At 42.3% G+C, this 19,987-nt stretch overlaps 1 protein-coding gene across 1 annotated transcript in view; it reads left to right on the forward strand.

The window, feature by feature from the left end:
• Positions 1-385: 385 nt before the first annotated feature.
• Positions 386-19,987, forward strand: part of plxna2 (plexin A2) — a 141,910-nt gene continuing 122,308 nt past the window's right edge. Inside the window, exon 1 of the mRNA XM_049755054.2 lies at positions 386-900. The gene's annotated coding sequence lies outside the window, so the exon portion shown is untranslated. The remainder of the gene's footprint in view (positions 901-19,987) is intronic.

Here is a 19,987-nt window from a genome sequence, read left to right on the forward strand (position 1 = left end):
CTTCATCTGTGATGTCAAATCTTGAGTTATACCCCATAATAGGTTCAGCCTTGATACTTTTGTGCAAGTTCTTATAGCAGCCATGATGCTTTATACGAGAACATAAGGCATTTTTTGATTGACACCCCAAACTATGAATAAACATGTGCCACTACCTGCACAGTGCACACGTTCATGCATGCACAAACTTACATGCACACTCGGGCATGCGGACAGATGCACATTTATACCATTGAGTAATCAAAAGTCGGCTTAATAGGACGCTGAAAATGATCATAAAGTCTGTGTCGCTCGACAACAAAAGCAATGAAGATGTAAGGAAGGCACACGAGTCGGGCAGTGGGTTGGTCGTGTTCACGCCGCCAGTGAGTGAGTGTGCGCGCGCACCGCCTCACGGTGATGATGATGATGGTGACGACGACGATGATGATGGTGATGGAGCCGCGCGTCCGAGTCAGTCCGACTCAGTGTGGCGCGCCGCTGCTCCGACGATGCCCGCACGCCACCCCCGTCTCACAGCCTCACGTCACGTCACGCTACTTTGGAGGACTTTTCCCATCGCGCACTACTGAAGGAATGCGCTCGTTTCTGCCCGCGCGACCTTGTGAATGATTTTTTTTTATTTTTAACTTTGCGCGTTTTTTTTTTCTCTCACGTGTGTGGTTGCCACCGTGTATTGTGCTAGGTATTGAATGACGGTTAAAACAGGTGGGCGTCAAGCAGCGCACAGGAAGAAGAGGAGGCGAGCATCGGACAAGGCGACACTTTGCTCGCGGTTGGGGGACGTTTTGGTTGGTGGATGCGACGTCCTTGCGCCCGGCATCAGCTCCCACATTCTGGGCTGAAGGGGCAGGAGGAGGCGGCACGGAGAGGGAATATTAGATCACTCGGGAAGAGGAGGTGAGCTTTCCGCTTTTTCCTCCATGTGGCATTGGAAGATGGGGAAAAATGCGCCTTCATCCCGCCTGACGTGCACCGTCCTCGTCCACTATGTTATAATCATTTGCGACATGCACGTGCACGTGCACTTTACTGTGCACGCTCTGCGTTGTAATTTACCTCCAAAGAGACGCTGCTGCAGCTTTCAACGTATTTCTCAAATAGTGTTGAAGTTGGCTGCAGCCAGCACGCACGCTGCACAGCGTCAACGCTTCCGATTGGCTCGGTGCTCTCAGAGTGACAACTGCAAGATGACTTTAGTCTTCCTTTTCTAAATGGGCACGTTTTTACGTGCAACTTAAAACTTGGTCATGCGTGCATTTTGGACAAGTGACGTTTTATTTTGTTACCGCTTGGAAATTTCCTTGCATACCTAAATTGTTTGCAATTGGGCTATTATGAGGGTTTTGGACACTTGACTAGACTCATTTTGTTAGCAACATCAACAACAGGTTTATAAATAGCTTAGTTCCAAGCTTGTTAACAGAGACAACAAATTAAGAGAATTTGACTTACTATTCTGCGTGCCAAACAGTACCAGTCAGCCTGCACTTGTTGAAAACAACTCAATGTGCATTCAAGTATTATGTCAATATTACCCTGTTGTTCATATTTATTAATAATGTAGAATTATGTATATATACGTATATATTAATTTTATTTAGTATTTTATGGACAATAGAAACACTTTTAGTTTAGTTTTTTTAATTAAATGTCAGTGAATAATGGTAGATGTATTTGGATGGATTTTTGGGAAAAGTTATTCCAAATGCTTGTGTATTTTAACAAAGTATTCGTACTTTTTAAGAAAAACATTTCACAGTATATAATTTTTCCGTTTTTTGTAAATATTTTTTATCATTATCATACCAGACCGGTTGGCTGGGGTTGGCTCCGTTTCTTCTACGCTACAGTGACACATGATGTTGATGTCCCAAATATGATAATTTGGCTTTTTAAGGGTTCTTACGGATGTACGCACAACAACAATGATGAAGCCCAATTTAGTTTGTATCTTTTTCTTTTGCTGCTGACTTCTGACCAAACTCATCCACAATGACCTCAAACCTCATCTGTCCTATTCAGCGGCGGTGCCTACAAATCTTCTCGCTGCAACGCTTCCAAAGAAAACAAAACTCGTTTTCCCTTGAAAAGTGCATTGCATTTACATGAAAATAATGTACATCTGCTTGGGCGGATGGCGAGCATATTAATCTTTCTGCCCTTGCAATCAAACCTCGGTCAGTCTTTGTGAACGCACTCTAGTTTTTTTTAACGCTCGGGTATAAAGCCGGCACATCATCATCATTATTTTAATACCCGTCTCATGGTGCAGCAGCAGTTGTGTGTGTGCGTGTCTGTGTATGTGCGTTGGACACAGCAGCCGTCGGGGTGCAAATGGCTGCGTTTAAGAGAACAAACCAGCTCGAAGCATTGGTCTGATTATCACAAGCTCATTTGCTTCAAGCTTATTATCACTCTTATTCGGAAAAACACACAACGACGCAAGCTGTTACTGTTTTACACATCTCTCTGGCAACGCTGTGGGTGATATTTCAAGAAGTATGACTTTATTGGCTTATTTCCACTAACTTTAAATAGGAAACCTTTGCTGTTAAAGCTCTGTTTAATTCTCATGGAATCTAATTTTGGAGAGATGGATGTGTTTTGTTTAGGAATACTACCTCGTTTGACTCATTCCTGTGGCGGCAAACTCAATTAAAGGAAAATAATTGTTGACTCTACTGTATTCAGGCGGCACCGTGTCGATTTGCACGCGTGCCTCACAGTCAGGAAATTCTGGATCGGAATCTCGAATCTCCCCCTGAGCTTGCATGGGTTTCTTTAGGGTATTCTAGCTTTCTTCCGTTATCCACATGGCATGTTAGGTTATTTGAAAACATCAAGTGGAATTTGATTGAGAAGGTTATGCAGTCTCTTGGTCTTGAAGCAATCGTGGCATAATTAAAGCCTTTCTTTACCAGCAGAGGGCGAAACTGTCGGGTCCAACATTTGTGCTGCCTAAACGGGCTGCAGTAGGAGTCAAATGTGAATTAAAAAGCCAACAGTGTCATTTTTAATATTGCTATAGTCTGGTACAATAGCGGAATAGAACAGAATGCCTTTAACGTTGTTGTACAACCGGCATGCATGCCCATATGCAGTTCTCATCAGCATCATCGGAATCGTGTCCCATTGGCTGGATGTTAAAGGTCAGCCAATGATCCCCATACACCAAGTTCATTATCTTTAGTTAATTATGATCATAGCATATCTGCTGCCGAGTGAGTCGTTGCTGCTCCTCTGGGTGCCGTGTCAAGCCCCAGCACAAGCTCCCCCCACCCCGACTGTACTTTGACCCCCCCACCCACACCGCCACAACACTCCCCCGCCCCCTCAAGGCAGCCAGACTCACTGCTGTGTAGCTTGAGAGATTTTGACAAGTGGCTGCGCATGGAGGCAGAATCCTTGACCTATATCTTAATGAATGAATACTGCAAACGCATCCATGGCTATGTCCCCCCCCCACCCCCCCTTCAATTGCAACCCCACTCTACCCCAACTGTCTTTTCCAGCACACGCACATGTAAGATAATGGCGCTTTTGTAGTACCACTGACTGACTCACTCCAGCCTCAGATTCAGTTTCTGTCTTCACTTTCTGCTTCAGCCGGCGTGCAAATAGTCTGCGGGGTTTGTTTTCATGCAATTGCACCCCCCTCCCTCACTTTGTGGATTTTACCCCGATCCACTGTCCAGCTGTCACAACGGAATGCTCCGTTCCCGCTCTCGCTCGCAGCCTCGCCATGTGCTCGTTTGTCCGAAACCTTTGCCTCGTTAGGCCGGAGTCCGGCGTAAAATGTGAGGCCGGCGTTGTTGGCAGAGTTGATCACGTGGAATATAGTTGAAACCAGGATGTTTTGTCTGCGATGTCCTCGTATCAGAGGAAGGAAGAACTTGATGACCTTCATCCGTTACCAAAGCTTTTGAATATTGATTTGATTGATCTTATCTTTTTTTTAATCACCATTATACAAATAAATATATTATTACATCAAACACCTCTAGCTGGTAAAACGAGATGCTTCAGTTTGTACAGGGATTGCCAACTCCCGTACTCGAGGGCCACTATCCTGCATGTTTTAGATTTTTCCGTCCTCCAACACGCCTAATTCAAATAATCAGCTCCTTAGCAAGCTCTGAAGAAGTCTCATAATGATCCTGAGCTTTGTTGGAGGAGAGAAACATCTAAAACATGCAGGACACGACCCTCGAGGACCAGGTTTGGACATCATCCTGAAATGTCTTGGACGTACCACTTCAAAATCTACTGGCTTCTTGAGCCTGTGAATAACTTCTGAACATTTGCAGGGAAATGGTTCAAAATGTACATATCATTTGAAATCAATATTCTTCCTGCAAAGTTTAGATGAGGTCATCACATCCAATGATGTTTGTATTATTTTTGTCATGATCAAATGGGAACCCAATTAGAAAAATTTATGTTTTTGGAGGATGCAGTGTTAGATGAAGATCTAACATCCTGACCTGCTCGCACCCCCAAACTGTCATAAATGCCTCATCGGAAGACAGAATGACGTCTCTCTTTATTTCTAGACCAGTCCAACTTCTTTGATTGGGCTAAAGACAAACCCACTCGGCTCACTCTTGTTGTCCTAGAGGCTCACCAGCTTGGTGAAACAAAACATTTCGGTCCAATTGCTAAGCCCAACAGATGGGAAAATGGACGGTGTAAAAGGAAGTGAAAGGGAAAAGGATAAAGGAAGTTATCAGAGGCTTGTTTTCAGCACCTCCGTTGGGAAGCCCTTAACACTTTCACGGTGCAAATACTGTTCCCAGTTAAATGTTTTGTTGACGCCTTCAGTCCCCCGAGTGAGTGGTGGAGGAGGCATAGGGAGCGTTTATTAAGATGTTCAAGGAGCTGCCCTCGTGATATGATTCCAAAGTTTTTCCTTGTGGATTGCCTGTTTGAGGCTTTTGATCCTGTCCCCACTCTTCGTCTGATCTTCTTGGTCATGGGCTGGATTAAATTCCATCACAAAATGAGGCAACGCTCCGAAAGGAACAATTTGTGTGTCTGCGGTTCCATAATAGCATCCAAAACAATTACAACAAATAAAGATAATTAGGTCCTGATGCCAGTTTTATGTCATCCTCCTCTGCCCTGGTGTCTTGTAACTTTTCACATGGGCTCTGATGTAAGTGACTACTGCCCCGGCACCATCAATAATCAATTAGTTGGTGTCAGAGGGTGCGCTTGTTTTGTTTGTGGCAACTTGACAAGAATTGAGCAACAAAAAGAGAAAGGGGAGGGGTGAGGCTGAGGGGGGTTGTGGCATTAGATGCCAAGGGGCAGCTGTCAGGAACAGATGACTGTGTGCGTACGTGTGTGCTTGTGTGTGTTTGTGTGACTTCTGCATGGCTGCATGCAATTGCGTTCATTTGAATTTAGATTTGTTTGACTGCGTGACACATGCGTCTTTTATAGACGTGTTGTTTGTGCATATGGAAAGCAACATAGGGCTGTTTAGATCAATACTGATGAGGATACCCGCACTAACGCGGAATAGCCATGGTTACTATGGCGACACCATCGAGGAATGGCCGTGTGCTCAGGTCAGTGGCACAGGCCACATTATTTCATAGAGAATTTATTAGAATAATTGCTGGTCAATTGGATGTGTGTTCCATTCAATGGCTCCTCCTATTATTATTATTTTATTTTTTTAGCTTTTTAATAGAAAAGAAAAAAATAGACCAACCATGGCCAAATGTGCTGTCCCTTTCCTTGAAAAATTGACTGAAGCAAAACGGCTGCAGTCCAAACCTCAAAGTGTAGATCCAGTCATGGTGTACAATAAGAGTACGGAATCAGAGGAAGTCTAGACCTCAAGTGATTAATCTTGACCACTTTAATGTATCCGCTCCCAGGACAACTATTGTTTTCCATAGGAATGCATGATTAGGATTACGACTTGTGTGATTTTAAGTGACTGCACATTCAAGAGGCTGAGCTGTTAGCCAGCACAGTGTTGTTATAGCCATTGTTGTTATTGGAAAGTACAAAAATAAAAATTGGCCTTGAATTGTAAATTGGTCACTTGAACCTGCCATTTAAATCCAGCCCAAGTTGCATTTGCTACCTGATTTTCTTCAGACTCCGTGGTTGATCTTCCAGCTTCCAGCTTTGTAATTGACGTACACTAACGCGGAATAGCAAATAATATTTTCTTCAGCTTTAAAGCAATCTCTGCGATGACCAATATGTCTGTTGCGATTACGGTGAGACGTACTCAAGTTATTTATTCGTGCCAGATAAATATTAGCCGCACGAGTCTTTTGTAGGGCTAGCTTTTGTTCCACTACTCTTTATTTCCAAGTGACCCCTCGTTGTTGAAAGCAAAGTGTTGAGTATGCTTGGTGAAGCAGCAGCGAGGGATCGCCTAAATGCACTAAGCACGACAGCGGCGGCGGGAGTTGCGTGGAAAATCATTAACTTACTGTAGTCGGTGCTATGATTTGAGTCACAACTCATCACGATGAATGTAGGCCAACAAGTGTCATCTATTCCTTGACAATTATTCACATGATGACAGCTCCCTTTCCATCCCAAGTCAACTTCCTGAATATGGATGTTGAATATTAATGCTCACAAATGTTCCCGATGGAGCCGAAAGAAGAACGCGGGCATGATTACATAACTGACAACAAACTTTTGGGATTTATTTTTTTTTTCTCCGCGACTCCAAATATTTCTTCAAATTTAACATTTCTGGAGCTTGATTGTACAGCAAAGCTTAATATTTTCATATTTAGATAACACATCCTCCAAATACCGACTGCATTTCCATCTTGAAAACGCTCATCTCTCTCCTCCCTGCATTGTTGATGTCACTCCCTCCATTGTTGATGTCACTAGCTGCTTTGTTTGTACATGTGACTTGTCCTGATTTTGAAAACATGACGATGCGTACGTGATGTCGTCCCCAAAAGAAGCAAGGAGGTATCTTAACCAAAATACGTAGTAACGCACAGTGACTTGGACGAGTAATTTTAGTCTGATTGCCAAACTGAAAATAATCACACAATAGATGACCTGTTACCCTAAAACCGTGGCCATATTCAAAGAACATGCCATTGGCATCACTGCTGAAGTGCTCCAATCTAGAATTAAAGCACAGGAGGAAAAAGAAAAGGGTGGTCTGGGAATGCAACACTGAGTCAGACAGGAAGCGGAGGGGAAACTGGAAGGGAACATAAAGGCACAGTGGCTCTCACAATCATGTGGCGGAAACTTGTTCAAAACACCACTTGGCTTTGAAAGAGAGCTGGAACATGGCAGATCTCGATTGCATTTGTTGGATTAATTAATCAATTCCATTTCATTTGATTCCGTTTTTATTAGCACAACCAAAACCAGATATTAAATTACATATTACAGGGACTCTAGAGAACTCCACAAGGAAGCCGTGTAGGAAAAGCACTCCTGTCAAATAGATAAACTGGGTGGTCTGTTTATAATGTACAAGAAATGACTTTTTTTTTGCAAGGTTCCCAAAACTGAAGTGACAGAGAGCAAACATTCAGCATGCATTAGATGTGCTTCAGACAAAGCCCTTTTTGAGCAGCTATTCTTTATTTTATATATGTAAACATATTTTGTTGTGATTGTGTAACAATTTTCATATGCTGGCTGAAATAGACACTGAAACGCAAACACACTTAAGATAACATTATAGAGGATAGAGACAAAGAGATTTTGTTTCAAGATTCAAGATTCAAGAGTTTTTTATTCGCCAAGTTTGAGCGTGCCAAACAAAGAATTTGACTTCGGTAAATCACAGCCTCTGTTCAACATTTAGGTGACTAACAACAACACTCAGGACATGTGAAAAATGGCAGATATTCTCAAACATCCCCTGATCTTAAACTCCCTAGAGAGCAAGGAAAAAAAAAAAGAGACCACAGAGTTAACTCATTTGCTATTATTATGTTGCAATATAAATGTTGTCTTTTATGATGAATTATCTACTCTTTATCCAAAACAATTGATTTCTCAACACAATAAGGGTGATTGTATTGTCTGTGTTTTGATCAATCTCAGGCGAAAAAAGATTTCCATTGTCCATTTACAGTAGATCATCATTGTTGACAGTATATCGAGGGTGATGAGATTCCTGTTACTATGTGTATGAAAAGTCGTCATAAATACGATAGATCGTGCATGCTTTTCAGCGGCGACCATCGACAAAATAAATAAGTCCATAAATAGTCCAAGCAGAAATCCCTGTAGCTCGCCACTGATTAGTAACGTTTTTGGTGTGCTTTTTGTTTGTTCATCAGTTTATTGTGTCTGGTGTTACTATAGCAACAGACAAACAAAATCAAATACAATTGATTATGAAGGAATTGGTTAGCTGATAGTAGTGTTTAATTTTGAGGTTGTCTACACATTATCGAAATTTGTTCCTGCCTCCTCCCTTGCAAACAAAATGTAACCAAATAATAATAGAAAAGAACCACATTTTTGGTCTTCTACTATGTGGAAAGGAACTAGGGGAAGAACGGACAAACCCGATGCAATGGTCACGCTGTTTGGAAAGGCGTTATTTTGTACAAACACTTGTGTGTGTGTGTTTGTGGAAGAGTGATCTGGAGGGTCTAAACTCTCTTGCTGACACCCACCCAAAGTGAACCAGCCTCCAAGTGTCCCAATTAGCCCACTTCAGCATGTTTGTGTGCCCCAGCTGCTCCTGTTTGTGTTACTGATGAAATGCTGAATGGGGCCTTTTTTCTCCCAACATTTTCTCGAGGGTGGCAAACAGTTGATTTTTATCATTTTCCCGCCTTCCTGTTATTGCACTTTTTTTTCTGTGTGAGTATGATTATATGTTTGCATGCTGCTGCTGATGTGGTTTTAAATGGAGCAGCGGGGCTGTTTTGTTTGGCTCAGTGAGTGAATATATGCCCCCCCCCCTTTCACCTCCGCTACCACGACAAAGTTGCCCAGTTTTAGGGAAACGCTCGAGCTGGCCAATGTCATGTTTATGCTGACTGTTCATCATTTCCTCCACCACAACGTACTTATCATCAAAAGATTGCAGTTACATCACTTGAATGGAGAGGTGGCTCATTTTACGGCAGGCGGAATGATCGTTTTTAAAGCCTTGCTTCATCATCATCATCGTCGTCATAGTCAGAGTGTGCAGTCTCAATGAGAAAAAAGAAGTTATTACAACAAGCTTTCACGCCGGAATCTCGATTGCCTGGCTTTGCCGTCTTTCGATACTGGCTGAGCAAGGCCATGCAATTTTCTTTCATTTACTCTTACATGTCGTTTTTCTTCTTTTTTTTCCCCCCTACTTGCCTATGTTTTCTTTTCCTTCTTTTTTGGGCGATTGTATTTCTGGCTGTCTCCATCACTTGTGGGATCTCATCCCAGGCAGCTTTGCTTCCTTTAACAGTAAAACAGATGCTAGTTTTAATCATCTTACTAGCAGAGATTAGTCTTTGATTAAATGTAACACCCGGGAGGGAGAGGAAAGAGGAAGGGAGCGACAAATAGAGATACTGTTGTTAAATTGGTACCTTTATTGGGATGGACATCATAAATGATTGATTCATTGATAAAGAATGTTGTCATGAAACTATCGAGACAAAATGCCTTGCTGTTAATTCAATCCCAACTAGTTTGCGTTATAAAGACTAGCAACCTGTTGTCAGCTAATATCATCATTAATTCAAGATTCAAGATTCAATCAGCTATTCCATTCTTGCTATATTCAAAAATATCATTTTGTCTAATTTATTGTTACATGCCGCACTAGTAAATGAAGTCAAATGCTTCGGCACAAGCCATGCTTCAAGTCCTTCATTTCTCCCGGCCATCCTCTTTCAAACTGGAGCAAGAGCTGAGCAATTCCAACAATGACTGCTGACATTTTCCCTCGTCGAGAGTCGCTTATTATGTGTGCAATTATGCCAGTGACAAGGTTTCTAGAAGTCTCTCTTCAAGGTCCACTAGATCAAGATGTAGCACCAGAAGAATGCCTGCAGACAGTCGCATGAAGCTCCCCGACGTCAGGCTTAAAGAATATGGATGGTCGTGTTATGTCTGTAGAGCGGGCAGCGGAGCGACCCGAGAGCTGCTGGCCTGTGAAAATGAGAGTGGAGCTCTTATTCGGAGAGTCTGTGATGTAGTTGACAGACTATATAGTTGCTGCAAAGTGTAGCAGTGAAGCGTTAGACTGCAGCTGACAGCGGTGAATCTGATACATTGTGAGGTCCCACGATGGCTTCCAAAGACCTCGGTCAGCTCTTACGCTAACGTCACATGTCCTCCTTTGGCTTAAGCTAAGCACTCAAAACTTCAAGTTGTGTTATATTTGTCCAACTGTGGCAGATGACACTGTGTTGCCCTGACAGCCGTTAGTGACAAGTAGATATTCCGGCGGGCGATTCAAAACAGAATTCCAGTATTGAAGATTATTTGGTGATAATTGTTATTAGGAAAATTAGATGAGAGTTGCTTCTGCAGGAAGAGTAGCAAAGAATTTTATTTTCAATAATGTTAGGGCAGTCACTATTGAATGCTTTTAGAATTTATCTATCCGAATAAAAGTCTAGTTTGCATCCAAGTGTATTAGTACATCAAAAATGCTCTTATTACTTTTTATTTACCAAATTTGGTTTATTTGTTTTTGTTGAGTAATTAAAAAAAAAAAAAACAGAAAATTACATGAGAGGATTTGCTTTCATCAAACAAGACTAGATGAGCTGGACCGCAGGTCTCTGTGTCTCATTGGAATTAGTGCCGGGCTGTAAATGCGCACACCGTCCAGGTCTGTTCCGTGTGACACCGAACAGGATGGAGTTCTGGCCAGGACATGGTGGAAAATCAGAGCTGGCTCCTTTCCTGTGAGCCCAAGTTCTGAGACTGAGGTCGGCATGCTGCCATCACTATGGTCCTTTTGTAATAATAGTACAAAAAGAAAAAGCAGCACATTAAGCAACATAGTTTGATTTTGTGCTAAAAAGCAAAGCGAACCAATTCAAAACATGAGTTCATGTAGCTGAGATTCAAGGTGGAATTGACACCGAGTCGCAAAACCATATCGGCAGAGAGGCAGGAGAATGAGGTATTGTTCACATGAGCAGTAAACATGGACTAAAAAAATTCGAGGAGCTGATTAAGAGTATGACAAGAAGGGGAAGAGGTCCATTTTGAAGCCACTTGGGTAATTATTACAAGTAGACAGTCATTAACACATATTTATTATTAACAAGTACTTGGTCAGAAGGCAACAAGGGCAAGTAAATGAACGCTAAATGCGTTAGAACATGATGACTTTAAAGATGGAATTCGCATAAGTGCACACAACTGAGCAAGAATCCAGTGCTAGCAGCATGACAGGTGCTCCTGGCTGGTCCACCAATAGTATCAATTCATAAAGGTTGTCAGGGTTGCCGTGGCAACAACACTGTACACACCTGTACATATAAATGATTTTGATACCAGCGGCAAGTGTCAAATCCAGTTGTACTTTTTAATTTAATTACATCTACAGAAATAATTATGCGAAAAAGTAAAGTATTTTCCAGTCTGCTATTACAATTTTGCAATTTTTTTTTTTGTGATCGCGGTTGTCACTATGCAACAACATATCTGGGAGTAGTCGACCCTTGTGTCTGTCCTAAAAAGAATTTGGCAGAGGGGGTTAAGATAACTTACTTATCAGAACATATTTCAAATCCTCTGTTTGGCCAACTTGTGCTTCCTGGCCATGTTTGCTCCTTATATGGGTAAGTGCCCGCTTTCCTCACCACATGCTGCTAATGCGACTCATCCGAGGCTAGATTGGACCAACTAAGTAGCCGCAGACTCGATTTTGCGGGGCTTTATCAACCCTGATGAAATTAAAGGAATGTGTACTTGGCTAAATCGAGAATAAGAACGGACAGGCCTCGAGTCCTCTTGTGGGCACTAGGTCTTAGAACAAAATATATTTCCTGCTTCCTGTTATTTGATTTCATAACAAACAATACACTATTGAGAGAAATGTCCTCTACTCTTGTGGAATACTAAGAATTTGACCGCATTCTGCTGTGAAGCCTCAAGTGATCCCTCCTTTCTTCAAAACGCCTGGTTTTCGTCAGACTATACTCAATGTCAGACTTAAAGTGGTTGTTGCAAGAAGATAGCTTGATAACACCTTAGCTCTGTCTTGGAGTTAGGCAGAGCGGGTCATGCGGGATGCTTCGCTCCATTCCTCCTGACGCCAAAATCACAATAACGATATGTCTGGTATGTTATTCAAGGAGCTACCGGTTGAGCTTTGACCCAGAGCTGAGCCTCGGGTCACTCAAGTCAGTGGGTTTGTGTTTGGAGGAATTTACAGCCACAGTCTTACGCTGTAAATTCCTACAAACTGTGATTTTTTTTTTAAAGTAATTTCCAAGAAATTGTCTTGCTGTGTGTTGCCCTTTAAGAAAATGAAACAAGACCACAGACACATCTAGACAAATTACTGACCCTCCGGCAGCAGCTTGAGACTTTTTTTGCACCTCCCAATGGCCTGAACTGGAGGCTAATAAGCTTGAGTTTTACAATTTCCAATGGCAGAAAATGTGTTTTGCAAGCGACAAGTCCAGGGTGTACCTGACCTCTTGCCCAAAGCCAACTTGGGTTGCATAACCTTGACAAGCACTGTAGCAAATGGATGAATGAACAATTGGACAATTTCATTTTGTTGCTTTTTTATGGTTTCATATCCATTTAGCTAGTAATCATGCCGTCGTACACATCAAAACCTCACTGATGCAAACTTTAAATTGCACTGTTAAAAAGTCTTACTGGTTTTTGACACCCAGATTTCCGTTTGCTGGTAACGCAAACCATCTCGCTTTCTGTTAAGCGTCGGGTTTCTTCTTTCTGTGTCACTTCCATGCACACTGCTACGAACTAGCAATTGGAGAAGAGCAGGGGGTATTGACTTTACATGCATCCCGCCGTGCAGTTAATTGAATTGATGGCTAATTGACTTTAGCATGGATCATGCCGAGGCTTGCCTGGAGAGTGTTTGCGCCCGTATTACATCACTTCACGGTCACATGACTGTGGGTAACACCCACCCACTCATCTGAGGGGGGCTTTTTGTGAGCTTAGCGGAAGAATTGGTTTCCCCGCTGTGTTTGCAGTGGTCGAGCTGTGCATGATGAGAACTTAAAACGAAACAGCGGTGGAAGAAAATGGAAGGATTATTTTGACCGACAGGTCCCCCTGGCATGATCCACCCCGTCATGCTCTCCCAAAAGCCACCACCAGGAACTGTTACATAACAGACCTCGCTATATTAAGCGGGGTACACAATTCTTGAAAATTGGGCATAATTCTGATCAAAATCCCTCAAAGTCCCTGAAAGATTATGTTTGGAACTTAATTTAGATCATATCTTATCCGTGAATGTGCCATACCTGCATAGATCAAAATAGCGCTACTTAGTCGCTTGATGTTCCTGCCAACGTAACCTTTGCCCTCCCTTCCAACACCCCCACCCCTTCTTTTCGCCGGAGGAAACATGCCAGGCTGTGTAAATTTGCCCCAGTTAATAGCCAACACGACATGCTGCCTTTTGGGAGTTGCTGCTGTTGCTGCTAAAGCAGCTTGTTAGGCAGTTAGAATAATGACTGCATGGCTTCCTTCCTTCCCTCCCTCCTTCCTCCCTTCCTTCCTTCCTTCCTTCCTTGTTCACTCAAAGCAGGAGCTCTGTATTGTTTCGTCCTTCGCTCTCACTTTCACAGGATATCATTCACTGTTTCTGACCTCCACTGATCTCTACTCCCTCGCTCCTGGTTGTGGTTTATGGCTTCCCTCTACACCCTCAGGCTTTCCTAACATCTCTCCCGCTGCCACGCAGGCAAACAAGTCTGCTTTTCACAAGCCAGTGTAGCTTTGATAAGTTTTGGGGATGGTGTTAAAAAGGTGTTAAATTTGACTTTTTAACTGCTTTGGTTCTACTCGTTTGGGCTCTGGACTGATTGCTCACCCATCAAATGTGAGATTATACCACCAAGGAAGTCCTTTGTTAGGTGCCTATTTCTAAAAATGTGTTATGTGATCCCCCCTCATGTGTGACGTCACAGTTCGGCAAGTGTCCACTGCATAAGCATGGCTCTTGGAAAGTGTAGCCTGGTCCCAACCAATTAAAATAAATGCTTCTATCATCTTTATTGGGTCTTTGGTGCCTTTGTCAATTTTGGAGATTAAAGTTGTTTTTATTGTACTTTGTGTAAAACTGAAAATGTGTCCAAATTTGGAGAAACATGGTTTTCATTGGGCCTTGAGATATTATTCTAGAATATTCCAGTCGTGTACAGCAAAGGTCAGAATTGAATATTTGTTTAGCGTGGTGCAGCTGCAGACAGATAACGCCTCAGTCAGGGAGCATGCGTCGATAAAGAAAGCAAATACGCTGGACCCAAAATACACAAACATCATGTTTGAATGCACACACTCTGACACACTGGTGTTGGCTCATGCGATGTGTCGTGCGTTTAGGTTGATCCCTTTTGGGACGTCTCAGCTTGCTTTTTGTGTCTGAATACCGACGTGGACAATGGCCTGTGATCACACCAAAGCCATTAAAAGTAAGGTGTTAATTTTTTTATTGCTTCGCTTGACCTTCATTCTTACTTGTATAATTTTCAAATTGATTTTTTTGTCGGTCCCGCGACGCTGAACAGGATAAGCGGTGTTGAAAATAAATGGCTTGCCTATCGGTTATTCCATCGATTAATCAAATAAACTGATATCATTTTATTTTATATCAAGGCGCACTATTTTATTCATTACAATAGCTGTTTACTCACATTTATTTTTTTATTTTAGTTGGTGTTTTTAATCAATTTAAAACAACAGCAATGAAACAATCAAGCAATGTCACAAGAGGGATTGATGTTTTACTCACTAAACGTTTTGAAACTGATTCAGTTCATGGTTCGGTCATTGTTTTCCAGAGTAAAAGCAGATGTTTGTAGATGTCTTATTTTGATTAAACATGAAAGACAACACTGGGGAACACAATTCTTGTTGGTTTATGTCTGACAGCTGTTTTTAACAAATTTTTAGGCGTGGGATTCAAAACTGATCTAAATTTTTCTTTATCACGTCAAATTTATGAGCTTGTACCTGTTTTCTTAAAAATCTGAAAATTGAACCTGCGAGGAATGTAAAACTTATGAAATCTGTTTGCTTGTCATGTTTGATTCGCAATTGATTCTTTTTACTGTCGATAATGCATGAGCATCTTTACATTATCGCCTCGCCTCAGCAGGATTCCTGTTTTACAAACGCTTTTGCTCATGTACTCTATTAATAATGTATAGTGACACCACACATCTCCTCAACACTAAAATATACACACTCCGCAGCACCTCATTTATGACTTTCATTACACAGTACCTTTATACAAGCAGCTCTTCTAAAATAAGACATTTATTAAACTGCACGAGCCATTACGTTTACAAGACAACATATTTACTCAATTGTACATGAGAAATATATTTGTCTATAAGATACATTTGTGTCTCACATAGCTCTTCATCAGTACTTCCTAGATGTCCCAGTATCCTTCCTTCCTTCCTTCCTTCCTTCCTTCCTTCCTTCCTTCCTTCCTTCCTTCCTTCCTTCCTTCCTTCCTTCCTTCCTTCCTTCCTTCCTTCCTTCCTTCCTTCCTTCCTTCCTTCCTTCCTGTTTGGGCTTCATCACACTGAATTGTGTGCTCATTAGTGTACTAACAACATTGTTAATGTAGCAGGAGTATAATGCAAAAGTACACGTTCGATTTTCTTGCTGGGAAAGTGATGCACTTGTGGGTGCAATTGGGAGCCAAATACAGTTTCTCACTGGAGTTGAGTCATACTGTACAGTATACACAACTTGACTTTGAAAGCAACCTTCGTTTGGTATCGACTCTTGAGTGCTATTCCATGCCCTCCGGCTACTTGATGTTAGGGTACCAATCGAAGACGCTCATTCACTTGTGATCTACGCGTGCGTGTTTGTGTTAGTGTGACATTCAGGTAAGACGGTTTGATCCCATCGCCTCCAGTGACATCCCACTCTGTTTTCCCGCAGTTGCTGAGGATTCCCTCTCCTCTAGCTGAAATCTTTTTACAATTTAGATTGATGGAAAAGGGCCACAATAGGGAACTCGGCTGTCTGTTTTTCTCAGGAGATCACACCTCTGCGGATGTAGCCTCCTGTGTAACAGGAACAGCATGCCAAGGAATATTCTTTGTGCGAGTAGGGAAAATAAATAGTGGGGAGGGGGGTTCCATGTTCGTGTGCACACTTCAGACTTTTTCCTACACTTGTCTGGGATCCTGACAGTAATTTGGGGGGGGGGGCTGGTGGAGGGTGGGCAAAAGTCATTAGAGTGACAATGATGTCATAGGCTCCCTTGCTGTCATAATTTACACATAAAGCAGTGGTTGTTTGTTTGAAGTACAGCATTGGAGGAGAGGGGTGCTTGGAGTCTTATAATACATTCGCATGCCCTTGATGCTGCCGAAACTTAATTATCCCTCCATCACCATGACACGCACCTTGTTTCTCAAAACACGGCTGTGTTTTAATGATAGGCCAGAGGATGGTGAGGGTCACTAAATAAAACACTGCGTGCAAAGTGCACTTGAGTATGCAGTTAATTGTGTACAAGTGCACATTATTTGACATAAATGTGAAAATTGACGCTGTTTTAATGCAAAGTCAGTGTACAGTGCAAAGTTCTGACGGCAGCTTAGAATTTACTGTGCCAGAATTATATAATGACCTCTTTATTATGATGCAAGACGAGAAAACAGAAAAGCAGAAACCCCTGCCAAGGCCAAACCATTAATAAAAAAAAATAAGGTGAAAAAAGTCAGGTTGTCGGACTCATTGTATAATTGCTCAAAGCAAGTCAATACTAAGGATTTTTTCTTTAGACCACACTGTATGTATAAGCAACAGTGAAAAAATGGTAGTCTGCTTCACATTACATTTCTGGAATAAGAGTTGAACATAAAAATTAATCAACCTCAGGGGGCGCCATGTTTGACATTTCCATACCGCTGTCGATCAAACATGTGTTACTGCCTTTCATGGTCTTTCTGGTACATACGTAACAGTCACTTGACCAAACTCGGAAACCAGTGGTGGGTTCAAAAATACACTAGGACCATGCAAATTCACGAGCATCCAGTCAGTTACTCAAATTTGCCATTCGGAAATTCAGAATGCAACAAAAACAGAGTGCCAGTGCGCACACTCAAGCTGACTGAGGACACCAGTGCTGACTGGGAGAAGGGTGTTCTCCCAACACACACGCACTCTGAGTAGTGCACGGGAAGGTCTCTTTTATGCGATGACAACGAACCAATAGAATCTCTGGAACTTTGCTTTGAAACTAAATCAAAGTTTGACTCAGTTTTGAGCTCGGCATCAATGTCATCATCACCGCCTTTGCTCTTCAGTGGAAACACATTTCTGGTTCCAAAATGTCGACTTGTTCAAATGTGTGGTTTGCAGCAATGCGTAAATGGCGACATTTCATTGTGGCCTCAACACAGGAAACCAGACCAGATGAAATAACGGCAATTACTGAAGCCACTTGTGGTTTCTGGGAGAGAGGCAAGGGGGGGGGGGGGGGGGAACTTCTCGTTTGGTGCGGCTCCCTTGTGGAGACTGCAAGGATGGATGGATGGACGGATTAGGGAAAAGTTACGCAAAGCAGCTTGGAAGCTAACGGATGGATCTGGCAGAGGAGCCGAGCTAGTCATTTCCTAGCAAGACAAAGAAATGTACAAATATAACTCAGCCTGACATGCCAGCAAGTCCCCTCATTATTGCAGCTTGTGAGAGAGTACGAGCTAATGTAGCGAAATCTTCAAGAATCATGTTGGGGAAAAAAAGCCTCATTAGGGAAAATGAGCTTTTAGAAATATCAACCATATGCAGAGAAAAATATGCCAACATTCAAAAGAAATTACGCTATTTGTAAGGATGTCCAAATAATCCAATTATTATAACAGCATCGACTTGTCTTGAGTGACTAACCGCTTTATTGCTGTTGTTTTGATCGCGAACGCATCGACTTTACTTAGGCGTAAAGATTTCATGCCTCACTGTCATCATTAAGGGAATAAGGCACTAATCCGTGGCATGAAATTACAAGCTCCCTTTTCCTTTTCCTGTCTGACAACAGATGACTCTGTGAAGGGATTTCCGTGTTGATGTTCTTTATCTCCCGCAAGACAATTGCTGTATGAATTGAGGAGCTCAAGACACATTCTGGCTGCATTGCTAAGAAGCTTAGCACATACTGAAGAAGACAAAAAGTAGACAACATGCAGCAGGTTCCTGGGTGACGCCACCACCGCCACGGGGTTTCACTCGTGACACTTTTCCGTTGGCTTATCATCACGGTCTCTTTTGGTCTCCCGGTGCTCTTTTATCGTCTCATCGCAAGCAACATTGCAGTTGCCTCTGACTTGCTTGAGTGCCGTTTGAGGAGAAAATCAACATCGTTTTCAGGCAGCGCTTTATTTAATGAGAGCTCATTGGCACGCCTGATTGTTCATCATGAAGGGGAAGTTTGCGGAGCTCAGCGGCGTCTCGGAACGTTTGCTGCCACAGCGCATTTCAGAAGCCGTAAACTGTTTGGGATGATGTCATGACTCAAGCATCTAAACTGCCAAATAGGCTTGCTGACATACTGTAAAAAAAAGAAATGCTCTCTTATTGGAAAACAACACGTCATGCAATTGATGTTTTAATCGATTTGTATTTTATTGATTGATTTATTGTTGGGGTGTGTGGTTAGCATGTCTGCCTGACAGTTCTGAGGTTTGCGGCTTGGAATCTGACCTCCGGCCTTTCTCTGTGCTTCTGGCATGTTCTCTTCTTACTTGCGCTTTTTTTTTTTTTTTTCTCGAGGGGTGGGGGGTCGTCTGTCTTCCTCCTACAGTCCAAGAACAAGCATGATAGCTTAATTGTAAATTGTCCATATACAATAGCAGTATTGTCTGCAAATGCTGTGTGTATCAAAAGCATAATTTGCATTTTGAATTGGTCTACCTTGAATACCTGAAGATCTCATGCAACATTTCCTGCCCTTTTTTTTTTTACTTGGCATCATGATTGTTTCCTTATTAAATGAGTCAGACTAATTCTCAGTATTTGTCTCCTCTGGCACACTTAAAGACTGATAGCGCAAGATCAACCTGGTGATTTGTGTGATAACTTCAAGACTGCCAAAATTACCTGTTTCCTTATTCGTTGGTGTTTGTCTCCTTTCTTCTTCCTTTGGAGTGAATGTTGATTGGCAGACCAGCTCTTTTGTCCATTTTTACTTGTGTATATACAGAGTAGGTGTGAATATGAGTGTGAATGATTGTGTGTCTGTATTTGGTTTCTGATTGGCTGGCAATTATAAAACACAGTATATGAATCCAGCAGACCTAATTTTAAATTCTTAGCTGTGCCATTAATTTCCCTAGAAAAAAATAGATCCTGCTTTTGTACTGCATATTAAAAGTTTATTAACTCATGTGAGTGTATCCACGGGGCCGAAGGGCTGCTGCTCAAGCTGTTTTGAATGTGTAGGAGGAGTTCTATCCCATCCATCCTGTAAGGCATTTTTATTAGCATCCTCATAAAAGTGCGAGAACAACTAACAAAAAAGCAGCAGGGACGAGACCCCGCCCGCCCACGGCTTACTCTCTCGCCTGTACTTCACCACGCTCTTTGTTTGAGTTTGCACACACTCGGTGTGCAAAGTCGATCTCTTAGGAGGGAAAATCAGCCGGCTGCTGAGCCAGCTTTTTTATACAACAGTTGCGGCCGTTGACCCCCCGGGAGGTTTTATGCGAGTCCCTGTGACACCCTTTAACGGTTTGTGTATGACATTGACTCGCATCCATCTTTGCTTACTCCCTTTTCATGCTGCATCAAGGGACTGAATGAACGGTGTAAATATGTACCCCGA

The sequence above is a fragment of the Syngnathus scovelli genome, chromosome 2 (assembly GCF_024217435.2).
Source record: "Syngnathus scovelli strain Florida chromosome 2, RoL_Ssco_1.2, whole genome shotgun sequence".
NCBI lineage: Eukaryota > Metazoa > Chordata > Actinopteri > Syngnathiformes > Syngnathidae > Syngnathus > Syngnathus scovelli.